Below are 24,342 nucleotides of genomic sequence, written 5' to 3'. Positions count from 1 at the left end.
TAGCAGTCAGTTTTATTCCTCCTTGTACACATTGATGCTGTAATTTAATTATGGTGATTAATGTGAGCTGAAATAACCCCTGGGGGAGAATCCTGGTATCCTACATATTCATGTACACTATGCAGGCCTAAACAAACACTGCATTTATTAGATGAATGCCTAACGTTACTCACTCACATTCACATTCTCTCTTTCGACCTTCCTGTGCACTATGTATCATCCCCTGCACCTTTAGATATGGACTCACAGTACTCACTTATTTGCCTGTTTTACAGCTGTTTTATTAAAAAAAAACAAAAAACCAAAAAAACAACCAAAAAGAGTATGTATGAACACTTTCATTTACACTGCCTAAAGCCACATATATGTGTCTCTGCTGGTCAGATCACCAACCGACCAATCTTTGTTTTCTCAGCTACGTGTAAATCAGGGTCGGTCCTCCTCCAGTCCAGAGGGTGGCACTAATGAAGCTGTCTGGATGTCTGGAGCAGGCAGTAAATTACATCTAAATGGATTATGGAATACAAAAAAGGTACTGTATTCCATTACAGTTACAGGTTTTTTAAAAAAGACAATGAGATTACAGATACAGTAAAAATGGAGATTATTAGTGGCATTATAATAAAAAAAGAGCGATATACTACCATACACAGTGCACACATAGTTGCAAATCAATTATCATGGCCTCTAGTGAAAAAATGCTTCACAGGGTGGAAATTTCACAATTTTTTTTGTCTTTAAATCAATCAACAACCTGCACACAACAAAGGAAGGAACAGCTGGACAAACTAATAAACCTAACAACAAAAATTATATTTTGATAATCAAGTAAATGTTTTGAGTCATTTTTTTAATTTAAAAGAAGTCCAAACTCTCTGGTTTCAGCTCCTTAAATGTAAATATTCTCTGTTTTTTAACTCTTCTCTGACAGTAAACACATATGAGGATGTCATCTTGGGCTTTGGGAAACACTGATCAATAACTAATTGATTAATGGAATAAATGGTCGACAGATTAATTGATAATGAAAATAATCATGACAGGAAAGACTTAAAAAATGGGTCCAAATATTTGGAGTTCATTTAAGTCATCATTACAGAAAAAATGATCTTCATTATCCTGTTATATGTGATTTTTCTGTATATTCATATCCCATTTCTTCTCTTCAGGGTTGTTAATCTGTACAGAGAAGGAAATCTGAGCCAAAAGTTCAAGTACTAATATGTAAGACCCGAATGTTCGAAGATGAGTACTGCCATCCAAATATCGAGGCGGAAGTGAGTTGCTCTGAAAATACACACTCTGGAGCAGGAGTTCAGTAACTGCCTGCCTTCTGCCTGCCAGACTCCATTAATATATTGCTCAATTTAACCGTTTTAAACACTGACTCCTTGTAACAAAAATATTATTGATTTCTTATAACACATACACAGACAGTGATTGGTTTGGCAAATATTTGGCATTAATTTGAACTCTAGTAAACACGGCAAACAAAAACAGTTATTCTCGACTGGAATGGAGACTTCAGGAGAGGAGAACATACTAGCTGTAGTGGTGTTGTCAGAAAAGCCAGTATATAAACTTTATCTTTCAAGATATATCATGGTAATTTTATGATTTAGTATAGTAAATATATTACATATTTCCCCATATAGGTCAGAGAGAAATGTACACACTGTTTTTTGAATATAAATGTATGTATAAAATGTGTTTTTGAATTCTGTTTTGCTTGTATGCCTGAAGATGGTTCATGGCCAAAAGCCTGTGACCATATTAAATAAATTGTGCACACACTGTGTCTTATTTTTCTACTACTCTGGTACAGAAAAAGTACATTGTAAGGCAAATATACAGTAGATAGAAGGCCTAAATAGCTGATAAATTGCTGGTCCTTTTGAGAAAATGAACAACGTCTGTGTATGAATATCAATGAGGCAGAGACGCAGTTAAATATTTCCGACCCAGCGTCTGCAGTTGAGACCTCTTGGAGAGGGTCGGCGGAGATTTTCAGCAGGGAATACTCTTTACGGGAGCTAAATGAGAAGACACATGGCAGGAATACAGAAGACAGGCTTAGACTGTGTTAATTTATTGGTCCTTGTGCCAGCAGGCAGCTTGACGAGGTGAGAGGAGCTGGAGAGAATTTATTTAAGTGGAGAAGATGGGCTGCAGCTCCTTTGTGGATATCTGACATTTTATAATGAGTATCTTAACACCTTCTTCCTACAGATTCAACTTTATTGTTCTCCGAGCAAATCGAAGGCTATCTGATTTATAGCTCTGGTATTTACAGTGTGGCATGAAGAGAGAGAGAAAAAACACAGGATCCATCCTTGCATGTTTGATTTGGATCACCTTTATACTGCAGTACATTAGGGGGATGAATGGGTTGTAACTACCAGCATCATTAGTGTGCAGCTACAGTGATCTGTCAGGAATGGACAAACACGGGCAGAGGTGGAAAAAGCACACACATCCTATACTGAAGGAGAAGTACAGATACTCTATATGTTAGAAGAAGTAGTAGAAGTAGTAGAAGTACTGATTCAACTTCTTTTCTCAATTAAAAGTGAAAAAGTACAGGATCAGTACAGGAAATGTACTGAAAGTAAAAATTTGCCCTCTGAAGGACATTTCTACCAGTTGCTTTGCAAAGCAAACTAAACATTTTTCTCCACGGTCAACTTGTACATTGTTTTTCATCTTGTCACACCATTTTTCCATCATGTTACGATATTTCTTTCCATGTTACATCATTTTTTGTATCATCTTGCTACATCACTTTTCATTGTTTAGTCTTTTTATCATGTTACTTTTTTGGTTTTGGTACATCTTTTATGCAATTTTTTGTTGTTACATGTTTTTCAAGTGTCTGTCTGTCTGTCAAGTGAGATATGTACTGATGGATACACCAATGAATAATCTTTTCATGTGTAATTGTTCCATCCATTTAGGTTGAAATCAGTCTTGATGATATAAAAGGAAAATAAGAAATAGTTCTCCTCAAATGCACTAAGGCTAGAGTAACAAGCCTGTTTTGAAAATGTAAGGAGTAGAAAGTACAGATATGTGTGTTAAAATGTAGGAAGTAGAAGTAAAAAGTTGTTAGAAAAAAAAATTCTCAAGTGAAGTACAGATACCTGAAAAGTCTACTTAAGTACAGTAACAATATGTTAATCATTCATACTCATGAATCTGAAACTTTTTTTTTTTCATTTCAGATTGATCCAGTCTGATCTCACTGGCCAGTCAGAGCAAAGGTTAAAGTTATCATCCTGAAGAATTTCATGAAGTCAAATGGAAACCATCTATGGTCAGCACTGCTTTAGAATTAATCTTTCAATGTATTTAAATTCAGTAATTACCTCTCTATATAGTAGTTTTAATGGTAGTGGCGGGGTCCGCCATTCCTTCACTGGATTCAGATTGTCTACCTAAGCACTAGGGATTCGGAGGAAACAATACTCAATCATTGTTAACAGCCTAACTGTTTCTTTCTCTTTACATTGTCAGAGCTTTATTAAGTTACTGCTAACGTAAATAGAAAATCCTATTGTTACTACTTTACATTGCAAAGCACAATTTAGCTTTTATTGTGAGGCAGCCACTGGAAACACAATTTATTTGTCAATTTATTTGTCACTGTGCTGAGGGACTCTGGTCAGTTATCTTCATTTTGATTTTGAAGCTTAGAAAAACATGTTCAACCTTTAAAGGCAGAGTGAGTCCTGTACAGGGGAGAAGTTAGCCTTCAGTGCTTTCTGCCAGAGAAGGTCCAACTAACCAATGACAGAAGATTAGTGGACAGAGCCACCATGAAGTCACCTTCAGTCAGAATCTTGATCTATTTGTGATCAACACAACCTAGTTTGATCTGAGTTTGATGAGACCTGTGTGTTACACTGGACACACTCAATGAGAATGACTTGTCAATCACAAGGTAGCCCCACCTTAAAGTACACCCTGCTTTATCATCTGTTTTACTTTAAATGGGACCATAATTTACTAAATGAACATCATGGTCTACAGAAGACTTGAACTACTGATTCAAACCATAAATTTATTAGGAAACTGTTTACTGAGGTCATGTATCAAGTGAGGGTCATAAGACCTAATATGGTGGCGTGGTAGCTCAATTGGAGCGTTTGCCCCATGTATTCAGTCCGTGAGTCCTCTGCAGTGGTCATGGGTTTGACTCCTGCCATTCCTGCACTCTATCCCCACCATTCCTGCTGTATCTTCAGTAGTCCTACAAATTAAAGGCATAAAAGCCCCCAAAATATATTTTTTAAAAAGACTCAATAGAATCTGACATCTTTTGCAACACACAGACTCGCCCCCTGCTGGCCATTTTAAATAATGCGCATATAAGCCGCTTGCTTATTGGCTTAACTTTTCTAAACCTGGAAGCTCTGTACACTTATTCTCCTACTGTCGATGCTTTTAACCCAAACCATGACCTTGTCCTAAATGTAACCATGTCTTTTTTATGCCTAAACCTAACCCAGCTGTTTCCAAACTGGGGGGCAGGGGCTCCTGGGGTGGTCACAGAGCCACTGCGAGGGGGTGCAGATGACCAGGGAATAAATATAGAGTGTAACAAGGTTAAATGAATATGAACTGTGTAGGGGAAATGTTTTCATGCTGACCTTTATTTTGCTAAAATTAAAACTGATTCTTTTTTTATCTGTTGCTTCCCCAATTATTGTTAATAAATGATAGTAAGAGTAGGGTTTAAGCTTCTCAAACAGAGCATCCCAGAAAAAGTTTGGGAACCAATCTTCTAACCAAACTGTGACTGAAAGTAACATAACACCGTAATGTGCCAGCATAGTCTAAGTATACTCCACACAGGACACAAACCCCAAACTCTAGGGTGACAGTCCTGTATTTGCCCCATTCATCTACCACAACCACCTCCCTACACAGACTTTGGTGTTCTTCATATGACGTCACCTGACTCCCTACATCCTCTCTGAAATACCAACCAAAGAACAGCTTGTTGGTTGATCCCTCCAAACTGCCTGAGCATCTGATTGGGATGCCCCCTGGATGCCTTCCAGTTGAGGTTTTCAGGCACATCTAACTGGGAGGAGACCCCAAATACGCTGAAAGGATTATACATCCCATCTGGCTTGTGAACATGTCAGGATCCCTTATGTGGTGGCTGGAGGTTGTAGCCAGGGAAGACGGGTGGCTTCACCATGACCCAGGACAACACATTTTCAGCCCAGTGCCCACATAATATGATGCAAATTATACCTCCATTTAACAGGACAGTTCACCCAAAATCAAAAATATCTTTCTCTCTAATAGGAAAGAAAGTGGTTCTGTGGTTCTGCTTCCTCTCAAAAAGTTGTGCATTATCTTGAGCAACAGAGTAATGATTTTTGAGACACTGGTTTTGAATTTTACAAATGGATTTGTTTGGCGCTTTGATCATCACAAGCCGAGTGTCATTTAGTTCAATTATATCTGAGAGAAGGCAGAAATCTCTACAGCTGTTATTTCCAAAACTCTGCAACTCACACCAAAACGATCTAGATGGATTAACAGCAATACAGGCCAGAGGAAAAATATATATTTTTGATTTGGGGGACTAAGGTTGACTTGACCGAAGATTTAAAAAGTCAAAAGTGTTTTCTATTCAAAGTAAGTCAGGAAAACAGACTTATACTGATACTGTGGCTCAAAAAACTTAACTGACATCAAAATAAACTGAAAACTTTAAATCTGGCAGTAAAACTAACTTGTAAAAGTGGAACTGAACTAACTTTGGTGTGTGCACACAGACTGTGATCTTTTTCCATTCAGAGACAAACAACTCTCCTCACTGCAGCTCATCGCTGGCCCTTCAGATTATAATGTGTTGTGGCAGGAGACGAGCTCCGCCGTCTATAAAAAGCATGATTCAGCCACATGGTCGAAGTCTGCGGCACATCAGACGGACACACGCTGGACAGCAGGGACTGTGTGAGGCTGGAAGGATCGAACCCAGATGGTCCATTTCTTTGTGAACTGGCACTGAGTATCCTAATTATTATTCGTGTGAAGAGAGGCTCCTCTTTGAGTCCGATAGCATTGGCTGACATGGCCCGAGGCGAGGCCAAGACTGACCCCGAAAACACTGCAAAACAACAGGACTATTCTCCATGCTGGAGATACACACACACACAGACAGACACAGACGCACACGCACACTCGGATTCTCTTGGCTGATTATTAAGATTAATTTAAAATTCTGGAATATCAGCGGTGGTGACTTCACTCTGAACATACTGCTATCAAACTTTTGCTTGAATCTACGCACAAAAAAACCAAACACCCCTAAATACACAAAAAAGACAAATCCAAAAAAACTACAAACACGCACTTTAACTCCTACACATATGTACACACAACACACACACAAACACATGCAGTCACATGCTGGAACTGAAATAGCAGCAGTTAATTATGGCCGTGAATGAAACTTTTATAGTCCACTGTCTTTTTATGGTGTTGACTGGCTGCTCTTTAGCGTCTTTGTTCACTGACACTACACAAAACACAGTTTAACCTACAATGAACACAGTGTGTGAGCTGTGAGCTGTGGTGCGTACACACTGTACAGTACAGTGTATAATTATGTGCTCATGTTCTTTAATTTTTAAACAGAATAAAAAACCCATATTGTCTGAAACCAAACTAATTCCGAATATTTACTATTTCTGACACAATTTCACGGGTTCAATTCATTTTAGTGACATTTCTATAATATCATTTGTCTCCCAGCTAGTTCGATTTCATTTTTTTTCCAGTATTTTTCCACACGGTTCCTTTTAAAATTCTCTTTTAATGATCTCACTATTCTTCAAGACGACAAGAGGTTATGGCTCTGGGTTTTAAAGTGAAGAGGAAATTAAAAATGACTTCCTAAACCTTTTAGATTACACATGTGGTCACATTGTGCACCTATTTAAGATTATGTGCCAAAATAATTACGTGAAAACCAATTTCTTTGTATTCATATATCAGAATCCAGTCATGTTTTCTTCCTGCAAAACATGATGTGTTCTTGAAACAACTGCTTTCAGCCAGTGCATCTCAGTGCCTCATGGGACTTTACTTTGGAAAACATATGAACAGTAGTCAATAAAAATACAAACCACTAGTCTTTTGTTCTTGTTCAATTTGTCTCATGAATTACACGTTTGTCAATTCAAAAGATAATTTTACAAGAGAAGAAATTCCTAAGTTGTGTTAGGTTTGTCATAGTTTAGTTTTGTTTTAAAACACATAGGCATTGTAGCGAATGGTTCTAAATGCTACGACACCAGTGAGCCTCCACCACCAATGCTATTAAGAAGAACCCAGTCAGAGACAAGAATCACAACTGTTGATGTTTGTGGTTTATCTTGGGCACATTACACCGCACCATGGTTGCCAAAATCATCCAAAAATGATCAAGAATTGAAAATGAACTAGTTTAGATCAGTAGTTTAGTATTTGGGGAAATATGCTTATTCACTTAGAGAATGGAGTTAGATGAGAAAATGACTATCAATCTCAGTCCAGATGGCGATTAGCTTAGCTTAGCATAAAGACTGGAAGCAGAGGGGGACAGCTATCATGACTGTCCAAAAAACTTTACCAAAACCATTAAAGATGACTAATCAACATACTGGTTACATCTGAAATCACACCAACATGTTATTTAGTATGTTAAGATTTTCTAATATGTCCAAAACCTTAGTATGAAACCAACAGTATGTGAGGCGCATACTAATTCTGGGTAAACATTTCAGTATGCAAGCACTGGACACTACACTGGCGCAAATATCCCACAATGCAACACAGCAGTGACGACAACAAAAACAATAAAACGGATAAAAGCAGACAGTAACCAAGGCAGCTCTGGTGTAACGTCAATAAGTTTGTCAGTCCACAACCAGCAAGGAGGCTCCCAGGAATTCTACAGTTCATTTACACAAACATATGTTGAACAATGGTATCTGGGTTGCTGTTTCCCCTGTTTCCAGTGTTTATGCTAAGGTAAGCTAATTGCCTACTGGTTCTAGTACACACCGAAGACATCAGAGTTCTACTGCTGTTCTCATCTAACTCTGGGCAAGAAAATGAACAATCATACTTGACAAAATGAACTATTATATTGAACTATTCCAGCAGATTGTATTTTCAGACACACTGCCTAATCACGGCTGTCTTCAGTACCGCTGGTTTTTGACTGAATGCACCAACACAAATGTACGTCTCCCCTCATGTTTTTATGTACACGGGTTTTCTAATGGTTTTCAACAGCTTTTGCACTGATGATTCAACCAGGAGCAGTGGCAGGCAGCCAATAGAGGTCGCACAAGCATCGCCATACTAACCCCTGTGGCACCTGAGGGTCGACCCTGTCTCGTCTTCTCTGGTTGGCTGTGATTCTACTTTACTTTCAGGAAGTCATCGAGTCGAGGGTCGAGCTGAGACCCTATCAGGGATGCAGTTCACCTGAGTAGGCTGAGCTCAGGAGACCTTCAAGTTCCTCTCATTCTCACCCTGACCTGCCAAATGACATTGTTCTTTGTTTGTGCTTTGTGTTTCACCCCACATTTTTGTACTGTCTAAGAACTGTGTGTGGTTTTGCTCCTTTTAACACTATTTTAACACTACTTCAAACAAGTGAGGCTTGGATAGCACTAAATCATAAAGTTATCTCAGTGTACTTTTCAAATAGAGCAGGTGTAGTCCGTAGTTTTATAAACCCGGTTGTTCCCACAGAGAGCAAACACTGAGGTGACTGTGGTGAGGAAAAACTGACATGCATCCAAGTACTCTGAGCTACATTTTTTGTGGTTCAACTTCTTCCTGTTTACATTGAGCCGTAGTACATTAGCTTCATAGGTCACACATATCCATTGCCACAAAAGCAACAAATTGACAAAAAAGAAGTGGCCAATATCAAGATGGCATGGTCGGCTGAACTGCAGGCTGTTGCCACTTTTTATGTTAGAATTCCAGTGTGTAAGACTTGTGGGGATTTATTGGCTGAATGTGGCAGAAATGCATAATCATATACAGTAAGTATGTTTTCATCAGTGTATAACCACCTGATAATGGTGTTTTTGTTACTTTAGAACGATCTGCTTGTAACTACAGAGGGAGCAGGTTCTCTTCCTCCACTTCCAGGTTTCTGGCTGGTTCTAGATACAGCTTTTCATATTTTTTGCGAGTCTTATGGCCATCTTATAAGGCCAGTTGTAGGGATGCATCTGAATCAGGATATGTTATTTGGGAAAACACAAATAATGTGGTGGAAACACATTTCTTCTGTTCAAAGATGCTCATTATTATTTGGAAAAGGTCAGCTCCATGATTACTGTGGTATTGTTAAAAAAAGGTTGTATCTACTTTAATCAATGTCCTTATCCTTCAACTGAAGGATATTTTTCATTTTCATTTTCTTGTCTATCTTTACTTTAGAGTTTCTAATTTCTCTTCACAACAGAATCTGCTGAGGGTTTTTTTCAGTTTCAGATTTTTCAGCAAATTAAAGGGGAGGTTTTGGCCTTCAGACAGTTAAAGCTTAGTTTAACTAAAAATAAGAGAGATGAAAAAGTGCATTATGAGGATGTGGAAAATACATTTCAAAATTAATTATATACCAATATTAAATCATTTAATGCTTTATAGAAACAACAATGGCATTGCTAATTAATATTAAGTTAGAAAATAGAACATTTGCAGATTTAACATGACTTCCTGTGTAGACCACGCCCACTTCTGATCTTCTAGACACAGAGACACATAATGACATCTCTGCGTGCACCTCTAGCAGGTTAGCTGCAATCTGCAAACTCACCTCTAGATGTCCTAAATCCTACACACTGGTCCTTTAACTATTACATATTTGCACTGTTGTAACTACACCTTTAAGCATTAAGCAGAAGTTGCCAACCAAGTTTTTTATGTTAATGAAAAATGAGAATTAACGTAGATTCAGTGTTCATGTTGAGATTAAATTTTTCAGTTTAAGTATACTTTCTAAGGTTTGTTTGGTTTTCAGGATGATCCTTCTGCTCAGTGAGAAACGAGACGGCTTAGGTAGAAAAACTGAGCTGTTGAATGAATGTGTTTTGCGTTTCTGACTCTTATTGCTAAGTAGCAGACAGGGCCTGCAGTCCCTCTCAGCCGCCATTGATAAAAAGGAGGTTCATATCCATCCAACCCTCAACATGCTCCAACTTTCTGTCACCTTTCCTAATCTATAAGAGACCATCAACACCAGAAAAATCTCTAAGTCCATCAATAGATGTGATGAAATTGTGTGTATAAGTGTGTAAGTATCATAAGCACAGGCAGGAAGACAGACAGGTAGATAGCTGGAAGGAAAGTCGGAGTGAAAGGAAAGTCAAGGACATGGCAAAAGGTGGCATTAAAAAAGGGCACAGTTATCCATCCAATTAAATTTATAACCCAAATTAAGCACAGTTGGCAGTCTGGGTTGCAGAAATTGAAAAATGGGGGACGTGTGTCCTCAGGCATGCCCCTCCAACACACACACACGCACACACACACGCTACACTCCTCAATCAAAGCACCGGCAGCTGTAAGCACCATTTCAAGGGACGCCATTATGCAAGGAAAATGTCATTAGCGATTTCACAATTTCACGCATCGGTGCCGCTAACATGTCTCTGGAAGGCGGTGGGGCACGGGCGAAAGGTAAGGGCCCCAAACTCTGAAAGCAAACCCGTGACTGAGATGGAGGAAAGTGAATTCTCTGCAGCACGCCGCCCCCCTCCCCTGCACTGGTACTCGACATCACTCGGCCTGGCGCCACCAAACCGCCTGTGAGGTTTGTTGGAATAACCTCACCAGGGTTTTTCTTTTAAACCTATACAAAACAAAACTAAACACAGCCTGTTTACTCAAATTAGAGTGGGGAACAATATGGTGGATCAAGCTTGTGTGCTTTGGACTTGTCCCATTAGGAGGGAAGACTGTTACAAACCTTTCTGCTTGCTGTAATTATGGTATTTAAAGGGCAAGTAACAATTTTAAACATTTAAGAATATTTCCAAAGATAGAAGCAATCTATGACTACACACTGGCTTCAGAGAAAGCACCTCACTGTGAGCAGCTTTTAAAACAACATTTAAGGTTTATTACGCCAAAGTAGGTTATGTTTTCTGTGCTGCTTGTTTGTCTCTTTGTCAGCAGGATTGCAAAAGAACTGCTGGCCTGATTTTCATGACACATGGTGGAAGGGTGGAGCATGAGCCAAGGATATAGATCTCGAGGTGGATACACAAGTTATTTGTCTTTCTCTTTCATTAATATTGCAAGAGGCATTTGGAGCTATAAATGCCATATATCTTACAGCTACTACAAGCAGTTTTGTTCTGTTTATGCAACTCTATTTAATGCTGATGCCTTTGTATGACCTACATAAACAAATGGGACAATCACTGAGTTATCCTTAATGCCTGCCACCAGGTCGGATTCTCTGTGAAACCAAAAGAAACAAGCCTGTGTTTCCATTTCCCTTGACAAAGTTACAGTGAGTGGCACGTTAGCCAGTTAAAAACAAGCAGGTGGAGATTTTTATTTTGATAATTTTATTTTTGATGTTATATTTTGTGGTTATTACAGTGGAAACACTACCACTTTTGGCCACAGAGGGCTCCAAAATCAACAAAATATGAAAGGTCCTTGTAGTAGTAAAGTTCAATAGTGACAAAACACAGCAACGTAGCAATACAATGACTCTAAATCACAATGCACATTCACAAGTACCAGTAATCATCTAACATCGCCATGTTTGACCCTTCCTAAGTCCCACCCCTTTTCACAGAACCACCTTCTTTCCTATTTCTTGTACTTAGATAGGCTATATGCTCACCTGTGTGTATGAGAAGGCCAAATGTTGAAGATGGTATAGTCACATCTTAAGTCTGCTAATGTTAGCAAAACACAAGCTAACTAATCAGCTAATCTACATCAGTAGCTAGCTAGCTAGTTACATCTGATGGCTAATATTAGAAAAATGTTGGCGAACTAGCCAGCTAATTTTTAGCTAGCTAGTGTTTTGCTAACATTAGCTAACTTAATATGCCGCCTTCAATGTGGAAAAATAAGGAACACGTTGCCAGTGGTTCCATTACAGGTAATATAATAAAACACAGTTACATGGTAAGATGCACATACAGGATAATTTGATTGCAGAGTTGTGGCGTCACACAAAGCATCAGTTTGTTTTTTGTTAGTTTTTTTCTCACAGTAAAATCAACATACGCACATTTTTACATAGTTGTGTGTGTGTGTGTGTGTTGTTGTGTAGATAACAAAAAAGGGCCTAAGTAATCATTACAATTAACACTGATCCATCTATCAAAGATTTAGAAGGAAAATATGAAGATCAGCATCAGTAATACTACTACTACGAATAATCAGTTTACAGATATAAATGAATACTGTAAGCTTTTAAAATTGTTCTGTGGATATGGTTTGACAGCTGACACAGCAGTGCAGCACATCATAAATAAGTGTCATTGCTTCAGACTGATGCTGAGGAAATGACAAATTTGCCAAATGATATGAAAAGATATTGCCTTCACAAGAATTGGATGTGACCTGAGGTCACAGTGACCTTGAACTTTGGAGGATGTTTGTACCAAGTCTGAAGAAATTTCATCCAGGTGTTTTTGAGATGTCATGTTCACAGGAATGGGACTTACATATGTACGTACGTTAGGGGTGGGAATCTCTGGAAACCTCATGATTTGATCACAATTCAGAGGACTACGATTTGCTGGTAAAACGATTCTCAAGGCATCTTGATGCATCTCGACTCATCAAAATTTTAAACTTTAAAGACATGGATTGTTGGTTGGATTGTACATAAGTGCAACTGCTCACATTCAGCCATCTTCACCAAAAATTAAGATGTAGCCTAGTTAAGAAGTAAAAATGAGACATATGATTGCAACCACTGCCTTTTGAGAAGATGAAATACATCTACCTGTTAACTGCTGATAACTCTGGCGTGTGCACGTTGTAGACGGTCCAGGTGCTGCGCTGCCCTCGCAGCTGAGTCGCTCCCTTTTTGCTCAGTCAACATCATGTTAATTGACATTTAGAAAAATGATTTTTAACATTTATGAATCGATTCAGAATCTTCCATGTCCACATTGCGATGCATCTAAGAATCTAGTACGTTCCCCATTTCGAATGTACGTACAGAAGGACGGACGGATGGACAACCCAAAAACATAATCCCACGGCTGTCACTGGCGCAGAGGCATAACAAAATCATAAAAATGAGAAAATGACTAGAAATCAACAACAGAGAACAGAGAAACAAATGGGAAAGGACTTGTAGTCACTGCTTGCAAAGCTGTGTCCTATCAGGTTGGTCTTGCCAGCATTTGTCAGCCCCATGTGTGCAGCTTTTTTCCTTGTGTTCTGTATTCTCAACTTTTAACCAATGTTTGTCAAAGGAATTTATCTGTTCCTCTTAACATATGCAATAATTAGCAGGTTTGTTGGCTTCTCTTTCTGTCAGCTGTCTAATAGTGCTTTGAAAAGCACTAAATAAGGATTGTTGGCTTCTTCCACAGATGACACAAGCCAGTATTAACTAAGCACGGCCTACATTTATAAAGCTGTGTTTTCATCGTGATTGTTTGGTGTCTACATTATTTTGTCTGTACACCAGTATCCATAGTAACTTACTACGGTAACCCTGCCCAGGACCTCTCGTTTATGCATTTAAAATACTACAAAAGTAGAGGAAAAAAAATCTGCATTGCAAATGAGTGTCAAACCGTGGGCAGGAGAGATGGATGACACTCCCTCCACAGAGAGCCAGACTCTGCCAGAGTTTGTGGATCAAAAGAGGTTATAATTAAGCCCCGTCCTCAGAGACGTCTTGGAGGGATCAACCAACAAGCTGTCAGGCCTGTCAGTCTTTTGGAAGAGAACACAGTACCATAATTGAGCGGAGCTGAATGGCTACAGTAGGGACACTTTTGATAAGCAGCAACAAATTAAATATAATGCACAAAAGCTTTGTGGGGAGAGAACACAGCACTTTGACTGAAATTAGCAGCCTGGGGCTTTTAATGGAGCTCCTACATATTCTATAAACCAACTGATAAATGTGCATATATCAAAATAGTTGTTGTGTTCACTCTGTTGATTTGTAAATGTCAGTTTTTTCTTGTTCCATCTATATCTGTAAAACTCTAAGAGAAATGCTATAAAACTTATTAACAGACTTGCTGAATCTCTATATTCTTTCACTTATTTAGTTTTGACAAAGGATCTTTGCCAGTTATTTGAATTTAATCCATGCAGAAAAATTCTAATGCAAGAACAGTCATTACGAGAGGAACAAACTAAATACAACAAACTTGTAGCAAGCCGACCTCCTTCTAGAATACTGCATAATAAAATGTTACTTGTAGTTAATCAGATTTTGAAATACAGAGAGACTTCCCCCAGCTCTGTTCACAATATCAGACAAGAAAAATATCAGAATTTATCAGAGGACACAGCTCAGTCCATAATATTAAAAACATAATTTTTCAGTAATTAGCTCCTATATATCAGCATGTGACATTTTTTAAAACCTATGCAAATTTGGCTTGAAATAGTAAAAGTGTGCCTCATTATGCATATAAAAAAATATGAGTGTAAATAAATATTCAGAACTATTAGAAAACCTTGTTCAAAAATCAGCTATTTAGACCATTTTTCGAGACTGTGTAGATGCAGCACATAACGTTTCGATTGACAGTGATTGACTGATCATCATGGAAGCTAAGCGATCTACTGCTGTGGACAGAGTCAGCAGCAAAACATATTTCAGCCACCTAAAAAAAACAATATCAGTTTTAGTGCACTAAGGTTGGGCGACTGAATGAATATATCGTCTGTCAACGATGGGCTGAATCCATCGCTGATTGCTTTTTTCGGTGATATGTGTCACTTTATTTTGCTAATGTCATAATCTGCACAGTGACAGCCTCTGTTCTGCACCGCGCCCTCATCCAGCGGCGCAGTACAAACCCACTCAGCTGACCATGAGTGCGCTGAGCTGGGTGACGAGTGAGAGGAAAACAGCCTGCAGAGTCAGACTCTTTACACTCTTTTCACATGGTGAATTAAGGATTTATTTTGACCAAACCAGAGCTGGTGATTGTTGGAAGAGTTAACAGACTAACAAAGATTGTTTTGGTGAGTTTTACATGTTTTTCTGTGAAGTTTGAATGAATTGTGTTTTATGAGGAGTGAACGAGCCAATTAAGCTCGTCTTTAGTTCTGTAAAAGAGAGAAACTTGAATTCAGAAGCTGTACGGTGGTAATTAACAGTTACTGTGTGACGTGTTTTAACATGTTAGTTCAGATTTGAACTTCAAGCAGAGGCAGTCCAGCAACACCTTTGTTCTGAGATATAAAATTAATGTGTCTGGAGCGATATAACAGATTCAGCTGCCCGTTGGCTGAAACTCAAAGAGAGACTCAAAGAGGCAGGAACAGATAGCCCTTTTCCATACACACGTGCTGGCCTGGCTTGACTTGGTTTGACTCGGCACATCTGCCCAGCATGGCAGGGATTTACACTTCCATTATATCAGGGCTACTCACTTGACAGTGTGTCTTATGACTGAAAATGAGCAGCTTAGCTCAAATCGAGTAGCTGTAAAACAGCAAATAAGCATCGAGCTTCCTAGAAATTCTTCATAATAAAAGTCCCATACCACTGTGTTATTCAAGTTTTATTTTGAAGCAGCAAAACCAGGAAACTTTCAATTTTTTATCAGAGGTAACTTGACAACTCCTGTACAGCTGAAAGTACAAGTAAAAACAGCAACACAGGAGAGAAACTAAACTTTAATTCACAGATATTAGCTTTCAAAGTACTGAGGGCTGAACGCAGTCACCTTTAGAAACATCTTACTCTCTACTGCTGAATATCACAGCACTCGCTTGTTTTAGGGAGAGAAGAGGGGGTCGTCACGAGTTGGCCACGGTTGGTGAGATGTCATCACGTGCTGCTTGGAGGCGGGTTGGGCTCACTTTGGCCCCACTCCAGAGAGGATCCATCTCAGGCGCGAATCGTCACAGCCCGACGCGTTAAGATAATGGAAATGCAAATCAGTGCGGCACGGTTTGACTTGGTGTGGCCAAAAGTGCTCATGGAAAAGCCCCAAGACAGGTTTTGTTGTATCAGTTTAGTGGAACAAGTGATGGAGAGTTTTTATGATCGCTTTGCAGAATTATGTGATTTTTATAATAAACGTCTAAATATAAGCACACAGAGGTCAAACCTAATATCAGTAAAGTCTACAAATATGTTATAGGCTCACTAGCTGTATTGCCCCACAACCCCCAAATGCTTTTGAGGAAAAGTCCACAAGTATGCACTGTTATTGTCGTGAATTCTTCACATTTATAGGCTCTTATTTTGAAATCTTTTTTGAGTGTTCACGCACTCCTTTGCTGTACTGTGTAAATTTTCTTATTCTGCCAGTAAAGAGCTTAAATCTATCTGATGACTGTGTTCCGTGACCGGGAACAATATCTCAGCTTACCAGTTTAAAGGGTCATTCCCCATTTGTACTATCAGTCACGTCAAGATTAACTGCTGATTGAATGTGTGTTGCTCTGAATAAAATAAATGAAGCAAATACATTAAAAACTCATAAATCAGGTAACAAAATTTGATGTAGTCCTGTGTAGGCCTAAGACGACATTCGAGTGTGGACATTTGGACCAGGTACAAACCTGTTTTCCTTATAGATCCATCGGACCAAACAGTTTATTTTAGGCAAACCAAACCCTTTAGGACTACTTGACTGACTGCCTTAATATTTTTGCTCTAGGTGGGAATGAAACTCTCTGGTTTCAACCTCATGATTTCCATGGATAAGAGGCTCTTTTAACACATTAAACACAGCCAAACGCAGCCATCACACAGCACTTCTTCGCTGCATTTTTATTAACAACATCTATTTTTAGCATTCTGTATCCACTCTTCTGTCCAAATGCCAAATCCTCATTGGCTGTTAAACTGTGCCAAGCCAGCAGGGGCAGAACAATCTAATAAATAATCCATAATGTATCAAAGATAATTATTGCTGCATATCTGAAGAATACACACACACACACACACTCACATGTTTAAGGAAGAAAAAAGAAGGAGAGACAAAGATGACAAGCAAGCTGTTGGTTTTCAAGTCAGGCTTTGATTGATGCTCATATTACTTTAATTATATCAAATTTATTCCCCACTTTGGCTGAGTGCCGTTCAGCAGCAGTGCTAACAGCTCCACTAAATCAAATTTGGACTTGAAAGCAGGCTTGTGTTTGTGTCACGGCATGGAAAAAAAGGCCCTTGTGATAAAGCTACAGTATCATGGCTACCTTCAGGCGATTTTACAACAAGAGCGCATTGAGGGAGTGTTTCCATAAGCGTTTATCCCAGGAGTCCGCACACAATCAGCGTGACGTCAAAGCCCACCACAGCTCGGGCGCACTGGAGGAGGCATCAGCAGAAAATCCTCTGCTGGCTTTGGAAAACATCAGTAAAGGACGGGGCAGAGTCACTGTAACACCCACGGGTGACGGCGTGACAGTGTGACCTCGGCGTGTGCCAGAGGGTGAGCTGATGTCCAGCTCGAGCGCGCTTTCCAGGCAAATTCCAACATGCCTTTGTCTCACCCCTCGCTGTAGAGCGGAGATGAGTATTCCTCTCAAGTTCAGCTGAGACAGAAATAATCTCACTGCAGTTCTTCAGACTGAATATTTGCCAACTGCCTGTTAGTTTGCTCCTTTGAACATGGAAGGCAAAGAAGAAACTCTCTTCAAAATATAAATCATGCACGTGGCAGCGATTTCTTCCCTCCATGCCCCTTCACACCTGATGACCAGTGATACCCTCATGTTTAGCTGCTGACACGCGATGCTGTTATGATTATTTACCTCAACACATCTTGTCCCATCACAGGAACCAAGAACATTAGGAGCTGTTGTGAATAATGGGCCTCATGCATGAATCATTTGTACAAACAGATCTGATCTTAAGTTGTGCGTGCAAACAATTTAGGAACTTTTGTGGCATTAAACGGGCAGGAAGTCAGACATAAAAAGCAGGTAGAATCCGATTAATTTTCAAAATAAAAGACCCTGCACAGACTCACGATCATAAAGACAGACAGAAAAGAAACCATGTAGCCTGTTCATCTGAGGTAGAAGCACATAGAGCAAGTAAACATACTCAGGTGGGCAAAATGCTCCACTGCTGAAACACTTCTGAAAGGCTGCTGGTGGGTGATGCAGCCATGCAGAGGACTCATCAGAACCATGGCGTCAGCACCAGCACCTGGTGGAATTTACTAATAAGATGACATCTAATTATTTGTCTATTGAGGAATTATGTATTGATTGTATTGCTGTACATGGAGTGTGCTCCATATGCCACTGCCAAAGACTAATTTCAATTTTATTTGAAATTAAGGGACAATGAGGTCATGTGAATCTGAATCTGAATCTGAAATGTCTTGTTTTACTCACAACCCAAAGATAATAAGTTTACTGTCAGAGAGGAGTAAAGAATTGTATTTACATTAAAGAAGCTGGAATGAAAGAATTTTGACCTTTTTTTAAGTATTAATACAATATAAAATATATAATGATTATTTTAATAATGGATTAATTAATTGTTACAGCTCTACTCCAGTCCACTGTTTCAACACTACTAAGGCTGGATTACTGCCAAACAGACACGTGCACGCACAGCTGATGACACCATGGACACACGATGCGCTGCCCAAACTTCTTCACATTAACACCAGTTCATCCAGGTTACAAACCACTGTTCAGCAGGTAAAGGTAAATCCACTGTCCTCATGTGTGCATCAAGACACCAACTCCACATGCGATGCCCTTCCTCAAAAGGTATAAGTCCATTAAATAAATGTCCAAATAATCTGTGGTGCTCAGAATCTTAAGCACATGGTGGCACACTGGCCAAGGGAGTCTGGAAGCGCACAACCTGCTGCACCCCTGTGTCAGAGAAACCTCTCAAGACCTCTGTGATGATGTTCCAACCTGCTCCTCCATGTCTGTTAAAAAAGTTTCTTTCCTGTGTTTTATGAGTATAATGTCACCTGTGAAATGTCAGAAGCTTGTTGTTGTGTGCTTTGCATGTTGCACTTTGATCTGTTGCCCTTAAATGGAATAACTGGGGCGTTTCTATCTGCTAATTTCAATCTTCCTGGTACGCACATCCAATTTACGATTGAACACAATTCACCACAACACACTCAGGTGGGTAAGAACAGACTTGGCTGTCAGCACATATTTCATGAATCCTAGCAGGATTTTCATATTTTCCTCTTAGTGCTTTGTTTAAGAACAAATATAGTAGAAAAGTAAGAAATGTAATTATGGCCATGGGCAGACTTGCCAACCTTGAGACCTGAGAAAGATGGAGGATATTCAAAGAGTGGGATCTGGGGGTCCTCCACTAGAAAAATTTGAGGTTCATGGACTTTGTTTCCTGCATTCTGGCGACTTTTAAGGAATGAAAATATCAAAATAATAAGTACTTTTTTGCTAACAGATGCCTGCAGATGACTTGTATCTAACACAATAGAATAACTAGGAAAATGACTATCTTACAAAGGTTTTTCTAAGGTTATGTTAATTAGGCTGTTCTTAAAAAATGTGCCCTTTTCTCATGAAACTTTCGGAACAAAACAGAAATTCTTCCTTCCAAGATTTTTGAAATTTGCATGGAGAGTATTTCTCTTGAAGCATAAGCAGCTCTCTTCCAGGTTACATGCAGCTGTAATGATTTTTATACACGCTATACTGTGCTAGAAACAGGTTGTGATAATGTGAAGGAAAAAAAGGCGTGGAATTTTGACATAAATTGAGATATATTGAGAGAATTTTAATGCCAGGAGGAAACCAAGCGTCTCCTGGGAAAACTGGCAAGGTCGGCAAGTGTGGCAACAGGCTGTACACAAGCACATGTTTGGTAACTGGGAGTCTGGGGGATTCTGAACAAAAATATCTCATTGTTCCACTTGCCTGAAACACAGTTGTGGTGTGTGATAAAGTATATAATGATGTTATTTCATAACCAGAAACTAGTTATTATAGTATACTCTCATTCTGGCCAGTCAAAATGCCAAAAAGCGCCACAAGAGCATCAGAAATATTGAAGAAATATAGATATAAAACCTATTTTTGGTTCAGAAACAAATTCTGTGGTTTACAGAAGCAAACAATAGCAACATTTTTTTTGACGACTGGGTTAGGTAGAAGAAACGGTCAACTGGTCCATCACACAACCTACAGGCTGTAATACTTGTTATTCTTGGGAACTATTGGACATTTCAACAAAATAAAATATAAATTTTAATGTAAATGTTCTGATTCTGATCCTTTAAGCTGGAAGGAAACAGAGGCTGCTTAAATTCCATAACTGATCCACACAGCTGATGCAGCCTTTACAACAACAATATTGTACTCTATAGTGAAATCTAAAGAAGCAAAATAGGGGGGCATCTCCCCGCTTCAATACATGAAGGATGGAAATTTTTCCCCGCAAGCGTTTGTAGTTGACCAGCAACATCATCAGATCAAAAGCTGAATAAAAACTTTTTTGTTCCTCTGGGTATTCAGCGTCAAAGCAAACACTCAAAGAACACAGCAGTTCTGCTGTTCTGTAAGCAATGCACGCACACATTCAGATCTCTGATCTACACAAATTACATGAAAAAGTCTGTGTCACTCATGTACATGTTAGACTTGGGATGGAAACATTAAAAGTGCAGATGCTCGCCTCCCTCTGCACAGTGATACAGTTGGCAGGTTTAGTTCAATAGAAAGAAAGTAGTTCCTTCATGAAACTGCTTACAACAAGGTCTGTGGATTATCTTGAGTAACCAGGTCATGATTTCTGGAAAGAGACACGGCTGTTGAGTTTTTCAAATGTATTTTTTAGTGCTTTGAGCACCACAAGCCCAGTGCCATCTGATTCCATTATAATGGAGAGAAGGCAGACATCTCAAAGCTGAGATCTCCAAAACTCTGCAACTTGCACAAAAACTATCTAGACACTAAATAGTACAACAGGTGAGAGGGAAAAATGTGTATTTGTGACTTTTGTGGTGAACTGTCCCTTTAAATATAAACCAGTGTTACTGCTCCTGTTATTATAACAAAACTGAACAGGTGATTTTCAGTGTAACAGGCAGGAGGGTGATAAAAGTTTCACTCAGACACTTGCCTTGTCTCTGGTACATGGTCCTAATCGCTCAGTGTAGCTGCTGTGTGTGTTCTGAGTTTTACTGAACACTTTTTACTGAAAATACAGATAAATACTTACTTGGAAATAATGATACCCTCAGTTTCTTTCCTCTCTTCCAGCATTGATGTCCAAGGGTTTGTTCACAGGTGGATGTTTTGTTGCATCTGTGCAGAAAAGAAAGCAGGATAAGTTTGTTGTTATGTTATGATATTAACATTTTTTAACATTTTTTAACAGTGGTCAGTACGCATCGGCCAGTCAGTTTGTTACACAGAATCATCTGTGAAGTCGTCTTTAGAAACCGCTTGGAAAAGGGTAGGCACTTTCAAAAAACACCTTGCAGGTGATTTGATGAACAATCTGTCAACCAGTCAGATCAAACTCTTGCTAAACCCAGCTGGGAGAAAAGCGAAAACATCTTTACATCGAGAAAAGCCTCAGTGCCTTTCTTTACTCTTCCTCCAATGAAGAAATACTCCCCGGTTCTGATGCTATCACAGTGTCTACGCTAACATCTTCAGGAGCCACCACTGTCTGTTTGAGATGAGTCACTTCTATGGACACTTCTCGCTGTCATCACAATTAACACCACGTCCAGAGCTGCCAGGAGTCCCTCCTAAGACACTGATTGGCTGCACCACTTTTGGGGCGGTCACAGGTTCTCACTTGATCTTCACATGAGAATCTAATTGCCTTGCAAGGTAACTACATGGGTTCTTGGACAGGGGACAATCCTTTCACACTTCCATGTCCTTGTCTAGAGCTGACTATAAAGGTGTAAAGGTGACGTCACAGCAGTTTCACCTTCCGTTGCTATGACAATAAGCCTACATTAATGAGGTACCAGCTGCAGTGGGAAACAAAGTCGAGAAAAGTACCTGGTACTGAAGGTGAGCCATGCCATGCAGTGGAAACACAGCATGAACAGCTAGTACTCTTTGACCACTAGTGGCACTATAGAGCAGTGGCAAAGGCAGCAAAGAAGACTGCAAGATAGCAAATATGGACGTAAACAATGCTGGCATTTGCAAAGCCAGTTTGATGACAAAGAAATTCCTAGATCTCAAGGATACACACAATGTGCTACAGTGAGAAAACACTAAATGTAAATAAAAACTTGTTTACAAGAAAACTCCACAGGGTTCCTTTACACGTGTTAAATCAAAGTGATGATTATGTGCACTTACTGTTTATGCAGCAAAATGGCAAAATAAAGCAGACTGTAAAAGCCAGCAGGAACTAAAGTACAGTACTGTGATATTTGAATGTATTATGACCAGGCCAAACAAAATGCAAAGAAACTGGAGGAGTAACCCATAGCTGGAATAAAGCTGGAAACAAGTGTATCCCTCTCTTCTTCACGCTCTCTTGCGGTCTGTCTGGTCTGTGGGTAATAATGTGGCTACAATATCTCTTTGAATATTCTTCTTTAATCTTTTTTTTTTAATCAACACCAACATGGTAAGACAGAACACCCAATTTCATCCTCTCTGGGTTCACAGCAGGCGTCTCTCTAACAGGCAGTGGTCTGTGTCTGTGTGCAAAATCCAACATGACTGCCTTCGGGAAGTGACACTGTTTTCAGGGAAATCTTTGCTAATTTTGAAAAGTTACTGTGAGAATAACATTTACATTGTTACTAATACTTCAATATGAATATTCACTGTATTGATACAACCTATAATTACTTCATATTTTGTACCTTATTTTATAGTAAAATCCTGTTGAAAATGTGTGTTTCAAATATAATACAGCTGGGACATAAGATAATTTATCTGTGAATCCCTCAATCATGATTCTATTGAATTGCATAGTGCAATCTGTATTAATCCACCATACGGACAAATAATAATGGACTGAAAAGTCATCTTTAGATAAATTTAGAGTGGATTTTTTTTTTTTACATATGCAACATTCCTGCAAACAATTATTAGTAAGTGAGCACTTGTAATAATTTTTGTTTTTAATTTTTACTAAGACAATTGCTTGGCTATCATAATTGGATGTTATATATTATACTGCTTTTGTCAACAACAGGACAAAATAAAAAGGTTCCTCAAAGGCTCAAGTCTGTTTAACTTTATACATAATAGAATATACTTGCTGAAAACGTTAAAAGACTGAGAACTATGTAGTAGTGAACTGTAGAGTTAGATAGTTGTACTGTTGATCGTGATTTTTAGGCAGACCTGAAACATGTCTCGGTGATGTGCCAGAGCCCTGGTCTCCCAACACCATATAAGCCCCACGAACCGACACATCAAACGGGACCGCCTCACCCTTCCCTCACCCTCCATAGCGGTCAGTTACGTAACTTCAGCAAATCAGCCCAGCAGCTCACCTCAGCTCACTTCAGTTCAACAACCTGACAGAGAAGGAAAAAAAATACCATCCTGTCACTCTCCTCTGGCTCTGGTGGATCAAACATGTCCAATAAAGCTGCCAGACAGAGCGTCCACGTTTCAGATTGTAGTGGTATTTGACACTGAGACAGCAGAGCAGACACGCTCCCGGTGTTTCAGAGCAGAGAAAACTGCTCATGTCTTCAAAATTTTGAGACATAATTTTACATACTTACAGCTTGATTCCATCAGGCACGGCTGCATGGTGTTCAGAGCATGTGAGTGGAGCGAGTGGAGAGTGCAAGCATGGGACGGTTGGGTGGAGCGTGGAGTGGCTTTTTTACAAGGATGGAGAGTCGCCTTATCTCCTGCTCCAGTTTCACTCAGGTACCGCTCACACCACGAGTCTGACGTGTGCCCAAATACCCATTGCGCAGACACCCACGCTCTTTTGGACTGTCCTGTTGATGAACTTTCTCATCTCCTCGGTGTGTGTCGGTGTTCAGTTTGCTGTGTGCTGTGGTCTAAAACATCCTCACTGATGTAAAGTGAGTGAAACCGATGTAAATGATCTTGCTGCTTAAAACAAAAACATGAATATCACTCACTGTTTAGTCATTAAATAGACTGAGCTGAAAAAAGGTGAGTATTTTTCCCCTCAGAGGACGATATCGTATTAAAGAA

The 24,342-nt window shown here is 39.3% G+C and overlaps 1 long non-coding RNA gene across 1 annotated transcript in view; it reads right to left on the bottom strand.

Annotated features, from left to right (window-relative positions):
• LOC146306553 (uncharacterized) overlaps positions 1 to 24,342 on the bottom strand; it is a 103,785-nt gene that overhangs the window by 8,371 nt on the left and 71,072 nt on the right. The window contains exon 6 of the long non-coding RNA XR_014769004.1: positions 21,395 to 21,480. This is a non-coding gene — a long non-coding RNA (uncharacterized LOC146306553). The remainder of the gene's footprint in view (positions 1 to 21,394; positions 21,481 to 24,342) is intronic.

This window comes from Lutjanus erythropterus, chromosome 22, assembly GCF_056507025.1.
Source record: "Lutjanus erythropterus isolate fLutEry1 chromosome 22, fLutEry1.hap2, whole genome shotgun sequence".
Taxonomy (NCBI): Eukaryota; Metazoa; Chordata; class Actinopteri; order Lutjaniformes; family Lutjanidae; genus Lutjanus; species Lutjanus erythropterus.
Note: the sequence above shows the minus strand (reverse complement) of the source record. Positions and strands in the feature narration are given on the sequence as shown.